At 38.0% G+C, this 18,091-nt stretch overlaps 1 long non-coding RNA gene across 1 annotated transcript; it reads left to right on the top strand.

Annotated features, from left to right (window-relative positions):
• The first annotated feature begins 4,352 nt into the window (after positions 1-4,352).
• Positions 4,353-13,158, top strand: LOC140334549 (uncharacterized). Its single transcript, XR_011921590.1, has 3 exons — positions 4,353-4,465; positions 5,942-6,053; positions 12,928-13,158. It is a non-coding gene; the product is annotated as an uncharacterized lncRNA (long non-coding RNA).
• Positions 13,159-18,091: the final 4,933 nt, after the last annotated feature.

Here is an 18,091-nt window from a genome sequence, read left to right as displayed (position 1 = left end):
TGGCCTAATTACTGTCATGACTAAAATACAAAAAAAGTTTAAATTAAAGGGCCCCTAGTTGTCAAATTGCATATAGATGGTGTAAAAAGCTGTGGCTTTCCACCATCATTCCACGGACTATTGTTGGCCTGCTTAAAAATGGTCTCTTTTTTTTCTTCTGATTTTTTATTATTATTAATATTATTATACTGTATTTATATACCGTAGCACCAACATATTACACATATTAAATATTGGTTGCAAATAACAGACAGATACACCAGGGAGGACCCTATTCAAAAGAACTTACAATCTGATCTGTGGTCTATGCAAAATATTTAATAAAAAATATCAATAGCCTCAATTTATAAAAAAAACATTTTGGAAAGCGTAGGAAAAAGTTTGCACCTCCAGCCATCCACTTTTGTCATTAGAAAGGTGTTCTTTTTGGAAGCATTTCAGTGAATACTCTAAACTTAGGCTTTTCCCCCCACTTTTAATCTTGGTGGCAATGGTCACCAGGACAATTAGGGTGAATATTCCCAGTAGGAAAAAAAAGTACCAGAGCTGATACCTTAAACAGACTGTTATCTTATATCTACAATCATGTGAAGAAGTAAGTACACCCCATGAAAATTGTTCTATGGCTTTTCCAATGTATTTGAATGAACATTAGATCTTCATCCAAACAGTTGCTACAGGTAAAGACACATAAAAAAAAGTAAGTACACCCCTGCGTTTACCCTTGCTTTATATCTTTGAAACTGGAATCACATCTGATTAGGTGTCAGTAATTCGAACCTCCTTAGGATGTAAGCTGGTGGAACCTGTCTCATGTAAACCTCAAATATTGAGGGTGTGGTGTTGACTTTGATGTGTGTGGTGTCATCATGCCAAGATCAAGAGAGTTCTCTGAGGCCCTCAGAAAGAAGTTTGTGGATGGCTAAAAACCTGGCATAGAGGTTTAAAATATCACCAAATAATTTTAGATACAGAGTTTTCACTGTAAGGCAAATGATCTACAAGCAAAATGTCATCACTAGATTTGCAGATAACTCTTGCAACAGTTGGATCCAAAGTGCATGTATCTGCAATCATAGATTCAATCAAGAGATCACCCCAATTTAATCCGGAAAGGTGTGCCAGGGAAAAGCATTTACTGCACAGTTTTGCATAGAACATGCAAAGACCAAGCCTTTTGGAACAATGTACTAAAGGATAAAAATACAAATATGAAGAGTTGATATTTCATAGTAACAGCATATACATTTGACAAAAATAGAAAGCATTCTAGAAGAAAGGCTTTATGGTTTAGATTTGCTCTGCTGCCCTAGGTTATGGGCACCTTGCAGTCATCAAATCAACTATAAATTCTGCATCATATCAAAGTTTGCTTCATTTGATCCTCAGACCATCTGTCCCAAAGGTAAAGTTGAAATAACAATCAACCTTTTAACACAGAAATTATCCTGAGCACACAAGCAGAACCACCAAGGAATGGGTCAACAAGAAGAAATGTGCTGGCTTTGTCAAGGCCCCGATTTAAATCCTATTGAAATGCTATGTGGAATGAAGAATGGGGGAATTTTCCATGGAGTAGGGGTCAAAAATTTATTTTGTAAATGTCAGAGACTAATAGACAATTATGCAAAATCTGCTACACTAGTCATATGACTATGGACATTGTACAGCACTGCATATTATGTTGGCGCTATATAAATACGGTGTAATAATAATATACTCTCAGACTCCTTCACCGACCCAGCCTGCAACATTAACTTGCTTTTGATGGACCTTGAGTACATTTAATTAAATTATTCCTAAAGTTTAGTTTAGCTTTAATGCTCCTTGCAGACTGTACTATGTACTATATGTGCAGTTTGGTTTTGCCCATAGTAAACCTTTTCGGGGTCTATTTATAGTGAATAAAATGCAAAAACAGAGAAAGTTTGCCTAATATCAGGATATCTGCTTTATAAATGAACCTCTTAAGTGTTGACTTAGGCCTATAATAAAACATTCCCTGCAATAAATGATTAAAGACATCAATATTCACATCAGATTAATGACCTTTATAAACAGAATACAATCTGGCTGTACTGATAGATCCAAAGTAACAGAAGATGCAAAAAGCACAAAAATAGGAATATTAATAGCATTGGTGCACCAAATTCATCCATTTACCTCATTTTATAAAATCAGTTTTATTGTAACTATAATAAAAGTAATGATGAATACATAGATGATAATACAATTAAAGCCCCCCTATGGTTATGAGTATATTGAACTATTGCTGATGTGTTGAATCAACACATCACCTGAAATAACACATCATTATAATCAATGATGGGTTATTTCAGGGATCAATATATGGAGACAACCAATCACAACTGCAAGAGTTTTAATATATTTTGGTAAATCACTATAACTGTGCAGGCTTGTTTATTAAAGTGGAACTAAACCCTGTTATACTCATCTGTCTCTTGTCTTCTTCCTTCTTTTCTTCCTAGTTGAGATCTTGGGCCATCTTGATTGGCTGGAATGAGGTAACCCCCATTAATATTATATTAATACACAGTATTTATATAGCACCGACATATTACGCAGTGCTGTACAAAGTCCATAGCCATTTCACTACCTGTCCCTCAAAGGGGCTCACAATCTAATGTCCCTACCATAGTCATATGTCATTACCATGGTCTAAGGTCAATTTTGGGGCCAATTACCTAACTGCATGTTTTTGGAATGTGGGAGGAAACCCACGCAAACACAGGGAGAGCATGCAAACTCAATGCAGATAGAGTCCTAGCTGAGACTGCAACGGTGCAAAGGCCAGAGTGCTAACCTCTGGGCCACCATACTGCCCTTAATAGCTGGTGTTTAGTAATCATTTAAAATTATTCCATATTGCTCTGTTTAATTAGTGAATGTGAGTGAATCTGGCTGCACCCATTTCCAGGCAAACGCTGTGCTTGCAGAAGCTTGAGGACATTATTGATACTTGTAATGAAAGTCAGTGCAAATGCTGTTCAAAAGGATTCCAAATGTCATGCAGGCAAGGAGGCATTTCCTATTTAAAAGCACTTTAGGTTCTAGTGCAATGACTTCACCTAAGCTCTGATGTTGTCATCAGTCATTTGCAGAAAGGGAAGCATTTTCTCCTCTTTGTCTTCTCTCCCGCTGTAATGACACTGCAGCAATAAAGTGATAACAGCACTCACATCAAAACACCAACCTGAACTAATGATAAGGCTTTGATCAATTGATGTGCATAATATGCAAAATACAGTGTGATCCTGCCATGAAGTGACCACATTCTTCAATTGTACTATTGTGTTGTCACCCTGCCAATGCACCAAAAGGTCCAAAAAAGATATGATGATATATGAGATATGCAGGATTAGGATATGAAACTTTGCACATGTGTCAGTTGTGTTGTCTTGTTGGGGTGCCATTCAACATAAATGATGTTCTTGCATGTAATCCCAGCAGAGAAATAAGCTAAGGTTCTGATCTATATAAAGATCTATCAGACATTGCCATGGAGCAATGTAACTCCCAACATGAAAGGTGCACAAACAGCCCAGGAAACACCTAGACTCCTATGAGGGGCAGAAAACCCCCAAATTAGTTTGGATATTGAAACCTGCGAGAACGAGATGAAGAAGGAAAATGTTCACAGCTCTGCTGAAAATAAAATCTGTGGATTGGCGTTCTGTAGGTGGATGAAACCAACACAGTGAAGGGATTAAATTCAATTTAGCATGGAATCTTAAGTGAAAAATGTATAATCTGAGTGTGAGATTTTAATTCAGATAAAAAAATGGGAAAATGCAGAGTGCCGGGAGGTGTCAAACTCAGTTCCAGGCTGCAGAGAATAAATGATTTAAAATTAAATCTATTAACTGACCCAAGGAACAGTAATGTGCCAGGTGACATTCTTCCAAATGGCTAGCAATGTAAGATGCATTCTTCCTACTGACCATCACACTAATATACAGTAAGCTGTGGATATAGTAATTATAGCAGGGGTTCCCTGAAGATCTGAAAGTTATTTCAAGGGTTCCACCATGTTTAAAAGGTCGAGAAACAATGAGTTAAGTCTTCTCAAACTTCAGGACAGAAGTCTGCAAGGGTGACAGTCGGTACGACCAGCACAAGCATATCTGCTTTCACCTTTCCTGTTTGTCCTGGGCACCACTGCCAACGGTGCCGAAATTGAAATATCCAATATTATTGAATAGTCTTGGGGATTTCTGTTTCAGTGCCATTTGGATTCTCTTTACTTTGGAGGGGTGATGTACACCCTAACTAAATGTTTTTCTTTTTGCTAAAACGCCATGTCTCCTAAACAATTGTAACATTTTATGTAAAATATTTAATTTCATTCTTTATTCCATTTCAGCACTGCTGCCCTCCTTCGGTCTCTTTACAGCAGATTTCTATTTACAAGCACACCAGCAATGACTGCATATCATTTTCCAGGGTGAGTTTTCTAAAGGCAAAAAGGGTGGACTAGGGCTTTTGAAGCAGCTACTAGTAATGTTCTATAGAAAGAGATCACAACACAGGAGCACAATTGGAAGACAAGGACAAAGCGTTGTCACTTTATAACAGGAAGTTCTTGAATAAGGACCTTCATGGCATAATCACCGGGTATTATTGTAGCCAAATACTGGAAAATATTAACATTAATAACATAACATTAACACATTAAAGCCTTTTTTTCAGATATTACTGATTTGGTAAATGTATACTTTAATACCAGAGGCCTGGGTGCCACAAGAGATGCAGAGAAGCAATGAAAGCCACACTCATCTACTTAAAGCTCTAACATTTGCTCCTGCAGACTGCGAGAACTCTTGAGAAATGGTCTGGATTCCCAGAATAAGTTCCCATCGTGATTCCTAGAGGACTGACATGTTAACCCCTGAGGGCTGGATCCTCAGAGGTTTTAACCCCTGACGTTAGGATGTTTTTTTTGGCAGCCTGTGTCAAACTGTATAGCAGGAAAGTTCGCTCCAGGTTGTAAATATGACTTAACTGCCTTTCTGTTTGACTTGCTCTGTATACCAATAATACAGCAATGACCCCCCCCCCCCCCTTCCCTACTGCTGCCCCACCCTGCTAATTTGTCACTTTTTTTTATCGAGTGGTTTTGGGGGAGCCGAGCTTGTTTAAAGGCCTCTTTGATTGGTTCAGGAATATTTTTAGAATGGGGATAACAAGGGCAGTGAATGAACAAGGCTCCTAGAGAGCCAGTCTAGCTGCTGGCGGGACCTAGTGTCCCCATCTCTCATTAGGGCTTCCCCCTCCTTCCTAGCCGCAGACAGGGAGACTGGTGCTAAGGTGCTCCTATATAGGACATGGGGGCACCACCACGCAGAGGTCAAGGAGGGTTTTATTAGGGTTAAACCGCAATTCAGTAATAGAAATTTCTTTACCGAGTCGTTATTAACCGTTTTAAACCCACTCTTTGTAACACCAAGCGACAGAAAGCTGTCGTTAGGATAGCATATAAACTGGATTATTTTATGTACAGAACCTTGTTATAGGAGTAATTGCCAAATATCTTTTAGTGGTGCCCTTACAATGTGTTTATTTATTAGTGCCCTTTAATAATATTTTTCTAAACGTTCCTTTATGCTTCATCCAAATATATTGTGTGCTTTAATAACTATGTTATAAGGTTTAAATCCAATAATCTAAGTAAATACAAATCATAATAAATCTAGATGACACATCAGAGTAAAGATATGTAATATTTCAAAAATGTGACAGATATAATATAATTTGAATAATGCAGTCCCATGGTTGACAATATAGTTCCACGTCAAGCTTTGTGAATTAGGCCTGTAGTTTGCTGAATTAAATAAGGCTCAATTCATAAAGCTCATCGGAATAGAGATCATTATTTTAAAGAAAAAAATGATAACTATTTTCACTTATTTTATTCTTATAGTGTTCTTCAAGAGCCGATGCCACAAGGTCACAATGCAGAACCTGGAGGCAGGGACTGAGCATTGGCACCCCACATCAAGCAGTGCCAGAACATGCATTGTCATGATCGTCAGGTATTATTTTAATCAAAGCTTAAATTAAAAATACTGCATTGTAAATTGGCATTGTTACATTACAATTTAGATAAGATTTTATTCTTTGGAGCCACACAAAGAATCTTTGTCATATATTTTGATGTACATACACACTGCTTCACAAAAATGACATGTTGAATGTTCCATTTTAAAAACTAAATTGCTCAAAATGTTTTATTATTTAGGATAATATGTAAATAAAATATATCTATATCTATGTATTTTCTATAGAAAGATTTTGTGCATTACAAGGAGTTGTAACATCTTTTCTAATACAGACCCCAAAGGATTGACCACTATGTCCTTCTTTCTTCTGCAGTATATTCTCCAAATCAACATCATTCATGGGAACTCTATTCCCACTTTTTTTTGGGGTCACTAGTTCCTTCTTTTTCATGTCACTGCTGCAGTGACCTGAGGTCAGAGGGAGTAAGCAAAAATAAAAATAATAAAGACTTAAAGCTGAACAAAACTTTACAAATAAAAAGATGCTACTAGGCAGATCCTTTAATACAAAATGAACAGGTTGTGTCCTTTCTGTAATACAATAAACATACCTGCCTTACCTGTAATTTTTAATTTATACTCACCTCTCCTTGATCTGTCGCTGGTGCCACCATCTTTATCTGGTCCACTTCTAACTGTGGTATCTTTGGTCAACCTGGCCAAGATAATAAAATTTCTGCGCATGTGTGCGGGACTTCATTGAGCCCTGGGGGACGCTGGGATATGCGCAGCTCAGTATAATTTTACAAAAAGATAAGTATGGAAATGTGTATGGCATTGCCTGACTCGTCTGCAATAAAAATCCTGCCTGCTTACAACTTTTTATTGTTGAACTATAAATCCACTTTAAATAGCTCAGCACTAGTAGATACTATTGAGTAATGCTTATTAACAATATTAAACTAAATGCTACATAAAAATATGCATAACTGCACAATAAACATTGTGTAATGTAACAGCCTTTTCAACATCTACGAAAAGAAAAGATCAAAATCTCAAGTTAAATTGCAGATTTGTTGAAATAAAAGCCAAGCATGTCCACTTAATACATCTGTCAGCCTTTCTCCACCAAGGTTCTTCCAGAAGTTACTGATAATTCTGTGAGCAGTGATGGATCAATCTTCTATCTGAAGAATAGATTTTTTGTTTGCCAGAAATACTGATATATTGATACTTATTTGTAGGAGGGACAATTATTTCTGCTGATCACCAGTGTAAGAAGCATTCTTCTCACCATCTCTAAATGTATGGGGTATTTATGGGAGTACTATGCTATGCTACTATTCTACCTCTACAATGTCCAGTATTTCCTGTGGGGTCTTCTCTCATTGACCACTAATTTAAAAGAGCTGTAGATTGAAATATTTTAATTTCCATTTTCCTTGAGCCATAATGATTTTTTTTAGAGGTTATTACATTATAATATATTTATATTTGAGAAAAGCTAATACATGCTGGGCAAGATTTTCAACAAACTGGGGTCATTTCATGATACTTCAATAGACCACTGCCTGATCCCTAGGTAAACAAATCCCACACAGACACATTCTCAATTTAATTTCTCTTAAAGCCGTGGTCACATAAATGTTCCAACGTTTTTTCTCCCTTATTACTTTCTTCCTGGTTGGGTCCTGTCTGGTTCAGCTATGACAACATGTTTCCTATTTGTTTTCCTGCATTGTTACTCTGTTACATTCTGATTCTGTTAAAGACTACAAACACATATTTTACAACACCTTACACAGACCTGGTCTATAAGGAAGCTCACCCAGAGAACCACAGGCTTTGCTGAAGTGCATGTAAACAAAAAATACCAGAAAATAGGCTCCAGGAGATTATCAGGAGGGTGCAGAAGGTCAACAAGATGCAGCAAAGCAAGAAAACCTTAATACCTAGTATTTTATTTTTTTTAAAAACTGTATTTTTATAGGCGGACCTTGTCCTTGGCAGGAAAGAGGACTGTCTCTCTTTGAAATCCAAGCTCTTCTGTCCCTCTTTCCTGGTCAGTTGTCCCTTTTTTCAGGTGGATGTATACATTGTTTTATAAAGTAAATTATTTGACTAATACAAAGTGTTTCTTTGCACTAAATCTTCATCCAACCTTTAAATTATTCCTTTAATATATATATATATATATATATATATATATATGTGTGTGTGTGTTTGTGTGAAACATAGTTGTAAATTTGTTGGTTTAACTGATAATTTTTTGCTTATTCATTATTTGTGGTACATAAAATGAGGCGTGGTAGGAATGTGTCAATTGACGACATTCTTTGAGCTAATAAGTATCTCTCTTCCCTATCTCCAATAATTGGCACTGTAAATTACATTTTTTGGACCTCGGTGGGTCTGTGATCACACTCCTGGCACTATTAAAGTCGATTTTCAATGATGCTTCTGCATTGTTACAATAAGGAACCGTAAATCTTACCATCATAGCCTCAAAGGCAGACAACAGATAGGTGTAATAGTATCTCTTTGTTTTAAAACAATACTGTTTAACAGTCATAGATATATATTTATTTCTGATCTTAAAAAACATTGATGTGGTTTGGTGTTGGAGCAACAGTTCCCCTGTAGCAGAACTGTCTGTTTTATCTTGGGGCTGCTCTCGTAGGATACATCAGTGGAGGTGTACAAGCTTTTAATGTGTTTCCAAGTGACGACAGCATCGTGGGAAACTATAAGAAATCATGACGACATATGGGGGGAGGAGGGTTGTTAGAAGCAAAAAGTGGGTTTAAGGTAGATGACTAGGACTAGATTTGTTATATGGAACCATTTCAGTACAGATGCCAACCCTGGCACCCCAATCTCATCTTGGTAAAGTGGATCTAAACACAAACAGTTCCTAAATAAACATCCAGAAAGGATAATTTTGCCTAGATATTACCCTGAAAGTTGATTTGTCTTGAATTCCTATGTGCCTAAAGCCTCATAGCTGTGCATATTCAGTGCAAGATCATCTAAAGCACATTCATTCATTTGGAGTGAGATTTGATGTCATTACTGTTCTCCTTGTGGGAGAGAAAGCTGTAACAGAGTACCTGCAGTGCAAAGATCTCTTTGATTCTGCTTTATTTCAAGAATCTATATTTTCCTGCTGTTTTTTGATCATTGTCCCAGCAGTCATCAAATGATTAGTTTGACACAAGGAAGGAAAGCCCTGCCTCGACTAAAATGGTCACCTCTACAAAGGAAAGATCAGTGTCAATACCTGACATTAGACCTTTGCCTTTTGGCTTCCTTTTTGGGCACAACTTTAACAGAGTAAAAAGCTAATCTGGTCAAACTGTGTCCCATGTTGAATCCAGTCTTACACTCTGCACGGCAGGCCATAGTATCCACCATAGATCGACATTGGATTCCTTTGGATTGGATTCCATCTGAAATATTTTGTGCTGCCGTCAGTGCACAGATCCTTTTCCCATTCTACAGAACCAGTAAGTAGATGAAAGTGTCTTATATTAATAATGTAAGGTATGGCCTCAGTGTCATATATCGTCATTAATGTAGATGTAAACTCTTACTGGATGACAATCATAGTCAAGTTAAACATCTCAGTTTTAGGGATCTTCTGCAGTCAGGTACTGTCTATATAAACTCCAGTAATAAAACTCCATTATTATTTTTTATTAATAAACAGTATTTAAATAGCGCCAAGATATTACTCAGTGCTGTACATTAAATAGGGGTTGCAAATGACAGATTGATACAGACAGTGACACAGGAGGAGGAGAGGACCCTGTCCAGAAAAGCTTACAATCGAAGAGGAGGGGGAAGTTGCACACAATGGAGGGGGGGGGGGGTGTAATGGTGGGTAATTAGTCATGGTTTGGAAGACAGAAGAAGACGGGTAGGTGAGGTTGAAGCGTTGGGTTTTAGTGCTCTTTTAAATTTGCTAAGAGTAGGAGCAAGCCGAAAAGGACAAGAAGGACCATTCCAGAGAGTCAGGGGAGCTCTAGAAAAGTCTTGGAGCTGTGCATGTGACGAGGTTATGAGTAACGAAGTCATTAGTAGTTCATTGGCGGAGCAGCAAAGAGAGCGACTATGGATGTACTTCTCAGGTGGGGTATCCTGATACTGAAAGTATGAGTGGCAATGTAGGGAAATAAACAGTTAAAATTATTTTAGTAAGTTAAATCCTGTGTGAATTTTTATAATGATACAATGTTTCAGTCTGATGACTGGAGGATTGGGAACTGGGAAAATGCTTCCTCCTGCCTGCAGCAGACTTATGACAGCATAGGCAAAGTCACTGGATTGAAGCTGAAAGACTGATTTGTAATAAAAAAAGGGTGGTACAGACTTGTAGGAGTTTTAAAAGTTCAATCTATCTATAAAAAGATACAGCATTTAAAACTTGTACAAATCTGTACAAATCCAATTGGAAAATGAAGGTATGACCAGTTTGCCGTTGTATACTGATCTGTGAATACTCCAAACAATCAACCTAATTAACAGAAAGAATACATATATGGGAGATGTCTCTTCTTTTTGAGATTTTTTCAGCTCTGTCAAAAAATAGAGCCAACCAGCAATCTGACTTTCCTTTAATGCAGCTAGGTCTTGCCCTCCTTCCTCTGGTTGTAATTGGATAGTGAAAAAGAAGCAGCAGTCCAATAAGCTCATCTCCATTCCCTTCTACTTTCACCATGTTTCATGTATGTGATGCACCACAGTGGGTTGGTTCCCTGAGCTCGAAACTAAAAGAATTTGATACCAACCCAAATATTGGAATAATTATTGTTCTTTAACTTCTGAATATAATGTACTACAGCAGATCTAAGTAGCATGTGGCTCTTTGGAGGCTTTAGGTAGATGTGCTTGGACTTTTTACGATTAAAAGGCTGAAGGTTGCTTTCCAGATCAGGCAAGTCCTTTTTAGCAGAAGGGGCAGGTGATGTTCTTTCTGCAATAAAACACCTTGCACTGTCTGTTGTGTACTTAGGAGACAAGCCTGTATAACATATTTTATGGTGGGATATATCTGTATTTGTTTTGGATAAAGTATGAAAGGTTTAAAACATTGCCCTGGCCTTTCCTAAATTGAAAAAACAGCCTATTTTGCAATACTCTCTCTTACTTCATCGCTGCCCACCACTTTAAAGTGTCTCTCGTGTAATTTTTGCTTCACCCATAAGAAGAGCAGCAAATTATGAATACTATCCCTAAAAACTGAAAATTTCATGACAGGTAGTTGTCATTTGTGCTAATTTGCTTCTTCCAATCAGGTAAACTTTCACTGCAACTTAATAAATATTTTTTAACATTGGTAACAAAGTCTCTGTAAAGTAAAACAGTTATGTACATGCAGGGATTTTTAAACGTTTAACCTTAACTGTAGACTCTACTCGGGAAAATTAGCAAACTTAACCCTAACATGCTACTTATCAAATGACTTAATGTAAATAATTGTACTTAATTGTGTAACCCCAATCCTTATACACAAATTTTCAAATGATCCCTAATTATGTAACCCCAAACCTAACACTTACTCTACCACTAACCCTTTCTGTATCCCCAACCATAACAATACTGAAAACCTCAATCCTACACTTACTCCCAAACTAATTTACTGTAATCCACAATAACCCTCTCTGTAACTTTGATACTAACTCAACATGTAACCTCCATTATTAGCCCCCTCTAAACCCATATCTCCAACTCTCCCTCCAATTATAATATTAACTACCCTTGTGAACCTAATGCTAATGTAACGCCTGCATTAACCCTACTTGAAGGTCATGCTCAAAACTCTCTGTGTAACCCTAACACCAACCCTTGTTGAACCTTTCAAGCCAAACGGTTCTTCTCCTTTCCTTCCTCCGTAACCCCAACAGTAACCCTTTTTGTAACCTTACCACCTGCCCTTGTTAAAACCCTTACAATAACCCTCACCATAATCCTAAAACCAACCCTTTCCCTCCTTGTAACTTTAACACTAACCCTCTCTGGTCTAAAAATTAAGTAGCCTGGAAGCTTCACCAGTAAGCTGTACACATTTGTCAACTAATATTAATATTTTCTATTCTAAAAAGCTCCTAAAAACTTCCCAGTATTAGTCATAATAGCAACATTCTTTAATTAATAGCAAGTACTGTATAGGTTTCCAAAAAGTGATCTTTGCTTCCTTTTGGGACATGTTTCTGTTCATCGACTGGGGAACTTTGCCAATTTATGTAGCAGTTCTAAAGCGAATATCCCCCCCAGTCAATAGATTACACTTCAGTCTGATAGTGCGCTTGAGGACAAAACTTCAAAGTCAACAGACTGTGTGCATATAACACAAATGTGTTTAAAGTACAATTTCTCGGGCGCACAGCTCAATGTATTCATGCGCGTAAATTTTGTATTGTATGACAAATCTTGGTATGCACATCTGGCCCAAGAGCAGAATATAAGCAATCAAATAAATAATATTATCAGATTACTCCACCCTATTATTCACTTTTATACAAACATGTAGCAAAGAATATCAACGTGTTTCACCTATTAAAGTGACCTCACATCCGTTCAGTGGCTGTACTGCATCATCCCAGGAAAGGACTTCCTGATTCCGCATCACAATAAAAACTAGTGACTCCACATCAATAAATTGCCAGGTCGTTTAACTGTTTTATTGCAGTATATAAAGTGTGGGTGTAAAACCAAAGGGATGTAAACGTTAACAGCATTATGCCAAAACACTGTACATCATAAACCGTTGACAATTTAAAAAAAAAAATTGTTTTCACGTTTTTTATTCATGCTTGTATCCTGTACTTGTACATCTGATCTATTGTTGTTTCTTTCATTCATTTCATGCTTGTATGTATAGTAACACCTACTGCACATTTTTCAGGGTGAGTTTCCAGATGGTGCCAACAGAACAATGTGCATCGGCAAGTCTATTCCATCAATAGCATGTGCGGCAAGATGACAATGCAGGACCACAATTGGAAGAGAGAGGCATGGCTTTGGATGGGTCAGTTCATGGGAAACCAGATTCTCTTGAAGAGATCTCATGAGATTCATATAGATAACATGGGATCTAATGGGATTCATATGGTTTTTTAAAGGCAAATTTTGTAAATTGGAGCCCTGGAAAAGGTAAGAGCCCTCAGCAATTGTGCAGCTTTGTTCAACCCTAAAACTGTCCTGGGTGTTGGTATTGCTTTTGTTACAGTTACATATATAAAAATATATATAATACATTTATTATATATATTAAAATAGTAAATAATCTACAAATTATTTACTTTTTGAATCTTTTGTTTGTCTGCCAAAGCATGGTCCTATTGACTGCATCAGGAATTGACCTACCATCACATCATTCTTGGTTTCCACACACTGATGGGCAATATTAACCCTGAGTTCCTCATTAAGAATTATTTGTACTACAGATAGAATTTTTTGCACAGTTGGCCACAATTGCATAATCTAAATTACTTTCTATCATCCATAATCAAAAAGTAAAATGTTTTTGATGTGTAATGGAAATGATGATTTGTAATATCCCTCTAATGAGAGCAGTTCTGTATTTCTTAAATTGCTCATGGCCAGCTAAGGTCCACCAACTCTGCACCATGCAAAATGTTATCATCGTTGGCCTTGTGCTCTCCAAGTATCATATTCCTGTTCCAGTTCCATCCACCAATGTAACAAAGTGTTGCGGCATTTCCTGGCTGGAGATTGCAATCGACTCAGAAGAATGTTAGAGAGATGGGTCACTGAACTGCGTGCCCTGGTTAACCACGCTCTGCATGAGCCTGCATGAGCTGACCTTTGGTTTGGAAGGGGTTAATAGGCAGCACTGCCTTTTCTTTGCAGAACCAGGGTGTTTTACTATTATTTTTTCACGTTGGCAACTCAAAAGGGAAGCCCATCCCTGCCCAGTATTGTTGTTTGACAGAGTTAATCAGATCATTTAATCCTGTTGTGGAAATATTGGGCCTCATATCAAAACAATAGAGACCATAGCCCTGCTGCTGGTTAAAATTCTACCAGCTTGTGACAGTGCTGTGCGGAGAGCAGCCTTAACCTTTATCCCAAAGGACCAGAGTCCCCTTGGTGTGTTTTGTCTGTTCCTGTGATAAGGGGGAGGCGCAGTGCTACAAACAGGCCAAATTTCAGACCTGAGTAGGATATTCAGAGCAGCATGAGTGACCACATTGTAGACAATACAGCAAAGGGAGAGGTGTAGGTGGAATGATGGTATGATTTTCTTTAAAGGGGAGAGAAGGTGGTTAGAAATTTACTTCTCTGAGTTCATATATTGAATTGGACTGTTTGGTGCCCATAGACATTGGATGAATGACTTGAGATCATGGCATTTTTGGGCACATATCTCTATGGGCAAAGATCTGTTGTCTATGGAGCAACCTTGGATCCAATGCGGACTCACCTTTGGACTGTCAGCAGGGAGTCAAACACATCTCGGGCCCCCTACAGCACAGGCAGGTATGCTCCTATAGCCCAGAGGGCCACAGCTGGAACATCAAGGTTGGATGAGACTATACTCAGATACCCAGATTCAGTTTCAATAACTGTTTATTTATTATTACTAATATTATTACATTGAACCTTTACATTAACCTTCTCCTTTCCCAAGTCCACCTATTTATGCACACTCTACTAAATCCACATAGTCCACCCCACAGGAAGCTGAAAAGCTGCATTCTCTGAGTGAGAATGTTACAGTTCACCCTACTGAATGACTTCAGTTTTCTGTTAGCGTTGTGTATTACAATGGCCACTGACCATGCCTGCATAATGTTTATTACAATGACAACACAGGAGCACAATTTAAAGATGAGGACCATGCTGTCACTCTAAAAATCCCTAAGCCAGGACCTTCATGGGATGACCATCAGTTTTAATGATTTAAAAATATTGAAAGTGAATATGATTATAAATATTTCATTGTAATGATTAGGTTTATATTATCTTTTTTAAAAAAAAGCTTTGGCCTATTTGTGATTTGTTGGGTTGATGGGGAAGATAATGTTCTGTTACAGAATGGCTTCAGTTTTGCTTATCCATAATTGAACAAAATCACAAATATGAATTCAACTTTCCTTCATTACTTGTCCATTTAAGAGGATCATGAAAATAACTACCAGCAATAAACTAAAAATGTATCCCTTCGAGATGGGGAATAAAGTGCACCTGTCACAAGAAATACAGATGAATAGTGCACAAAAGTATGCATGCAGTATGTTTTGTTCACGCTGTGGTAATGGTACATGTGATGCTGTGCATTGGGGTGCATTGGGGTGCCATTTAGATTTCTCTCATTGGACAAGGGAGTGAAGGCTGGGGGGAGCTGGAAAGGAAATTAGGGTTGAAGCCCTATTTAACAAAGTGAAACTAGTTTCGGAGAGGCACGGAAAGGTAATAAAAGCCACACTGTGGCTCCTTTCGTTCTTTACTGCTTTTTTTTTTGCCTAAGACAATCATTCCTAATCGGGTACAGAAGTCCTGCAATGCTGTATAGTGAACTACTGTGCCAGATTACTAAACTGCTGATGGGACCATTCAAGTCTTTGCAGTGGGGTGCTTCTGCTCCTCCTCTCAATAGAACACAACAGTCTGTATATCTGTTGTTCTGAAAATTGTCACCTACAACAACTATTACCAAACCTTTCACATTTTACTAAGCTTTAAAAGAAGCCTTTACAAGTTTTTCATGCCAGATAGCTTTAGGATAGACTATCATAGGTAAACCTGGGCGATCCAAAAAACCTAGAATGGATTTTTTAAAATTATTTGGAAATTATTTTCATTCCAGGTTTGCTGCATCTCCCAAATTCCCTCATGACAGTCTATCTTCTCCATTGTGGGTGAACTTTGATAAGTCAGGCCTATTTGGAGAAGCTTGATTAATCAGGATGAAATGGGTCATACAAATGTTAAGGTAACCTAATTGTATATCTGGCGGTCATGGAGAAGATTCATTAAATGATGATACTTATCACTTCGCTCTCCAGCCTTCACTGATGCTCAGGAAGAATTGAGGGATCTATAGAACAGCAGGCTAAGGTGGGAACCGGAGGGTAGGACAGGGTGCGGCCCCAGCAGGACACTGATCTCTAATCTCTAGCCGGCGATAGACGATAGCGAAGCTGATTTAACCCGTACGTCGCTTTTTAGTTTGAAATAATATTTATATGTCTGGAAAAGAAGGACCAAAGCCGCCTGGGAAAGAAACGCTGACTCTACTACTTTATATTAATAGGATAATTCAATGAGGTGGAACAAACTGCAACAATGGCATGCAAAGTGCAGTAACGCAGCAACTCCATCAAATTCCAACGAATAGTGGACCCCGCGTCAGGTATATCTGTGCACACATGATACATAATGTGTAACACTTCCAGGTATTTGTCATCTCTTACAAAGATCACAGGACTCCCCGTGACCATGGCTTCAGCTGCTTTTCTTTCCAGAGGGACAGCACCATCTTTGACCCCTTGAAACAACTTTCAGGTCTTCAGGGAACCCCTGCTATAATTACTATATCCACAAATCACAGTATATTAGTGTGATGGTCAGTGGTAGGAATGCCTCTTACATTGCTGGCCAGTGGGAAGAATGTCACCTTACAGATAGACAAAAAGATCATTGGTGTCACCTAAATTGACCTGAGAGGCACAAATTACTCATTGCTTGAGGAACCCCTACCAACCTTTAGAGGAACCCTGATTCAGAAACACTGGATTAGACATTATTCATGGTCATCATTTACTTCCTTCATTTACATCATTTGCTTACTTCCTTCACTGGGATGTCAGCTCAGAGATGACATAGTCATATTAGGGTGCTCCTACTGATACCCTGATTTACTACAGAGTTACAATGTTGCAGTCCAATCACTGAGAAGGATATTGAGGAAACACTTCCTCCTGCCATCAGTTGACTGATGACATCTTCAACCGGAGTTCCTCCAGAGGTTGCTAGGAGTCCCTTGCAATGAGTAATTTGTGCCTCTCGGGTCAGTTTAAGTGACACCAATTAACTTTTTTGGCTATCTGTAAGGGTAACATTCTTCCCAATGGCCAGCAATGTAAGAAGCATTCTTTCTACTGTCACACTAATGTACTGTGTGCTTTGGATAAAGTCATTATAGAAGGGGTTCCCTGAAGACCAGAAAGTTATTTCAAGGTCCCGCCATGTTAGAAAGTCTAAACTTAGAATTAGGCTTGAGATCAAGGATAGTTTTTAATTAATGCATTGAAAAAATGATAATATTGTATAATGTGATATAATAGTGTCTACTTTTAAGGGGAACTAAACTCACTTCTATTTACTCTTTTGCCAGCTCCAACATCTTTATCCAATCCTTTTCTAGATCCGGAGTCTTTAGCCTTTTTGATTGGCCAGGCTGGAATCATGTATCGCCGACACATGTACACAAGAGTTCATTATTATCCTCCACCCAGCTTTGCCGGCATCGTACATTGAGCTGCTCATGTTCAGCTCAGTGTACATTATACAAAAGATTGCCAACAGGTAGGTAAGTTTGTTTCATTGCAGAAGAGACATTACCTGTACCCTCTGTAATAAACAACTGCCTGCTTAGTTCTTTGATTTTCAGGTTTAGTTTCACTTTAAAACTTGCAAGACATGCATTCTGATTGGTTACTGCAGAATACAGCAATTTGAACTCTGCCCATTGCCTCTTTGCTTAGAGAAATCACTCTTCATAGACAAACTTTCACAAGCAAATAAGTTAGGATCTCAAATATAAACTGTCCTGCCTTACTCTAAATACAGATTACCACCTCACCCTCCTCCCCTCCAACCCACCAATATGTGTATAAATTTATGTGGCCCACAGTAGCCTACAGGCATAATATAGCAGAGTATAATGGGGAGGACTTCATGAGACTTCTTTTGAGTTTTACCATTCCACAGCTGGTTACTTGACAATGGCTGCGTGAAATAATAAGTATTGAAGTGCCTCAGTCTGCTGTATAATGCTGTGATCACTTTTTACAGAAAAAAATGTAAAAGTATTTAGGATG

Source organism: Pyxicephalus adspersus, chromosome 7 (assembly GCF_032062135.1).
Source record: "Pyxicephalus adspersus chromosome 7, UCB_Pads_2.0, whole genome shotgun sequence".
Classification (NCBI taxonomy): Eukaryota; Metazoa; Chordata; class Amphibia; order Anura; family Pyxicephalidae; genus Pyxicephalus; species Pyxicephalus adspersus.
The sequence above is the reverse complement of the archived record's forward strand: the minus strand, read 5'-3'. Positions and strand labels throughout refer to the sequence as shown.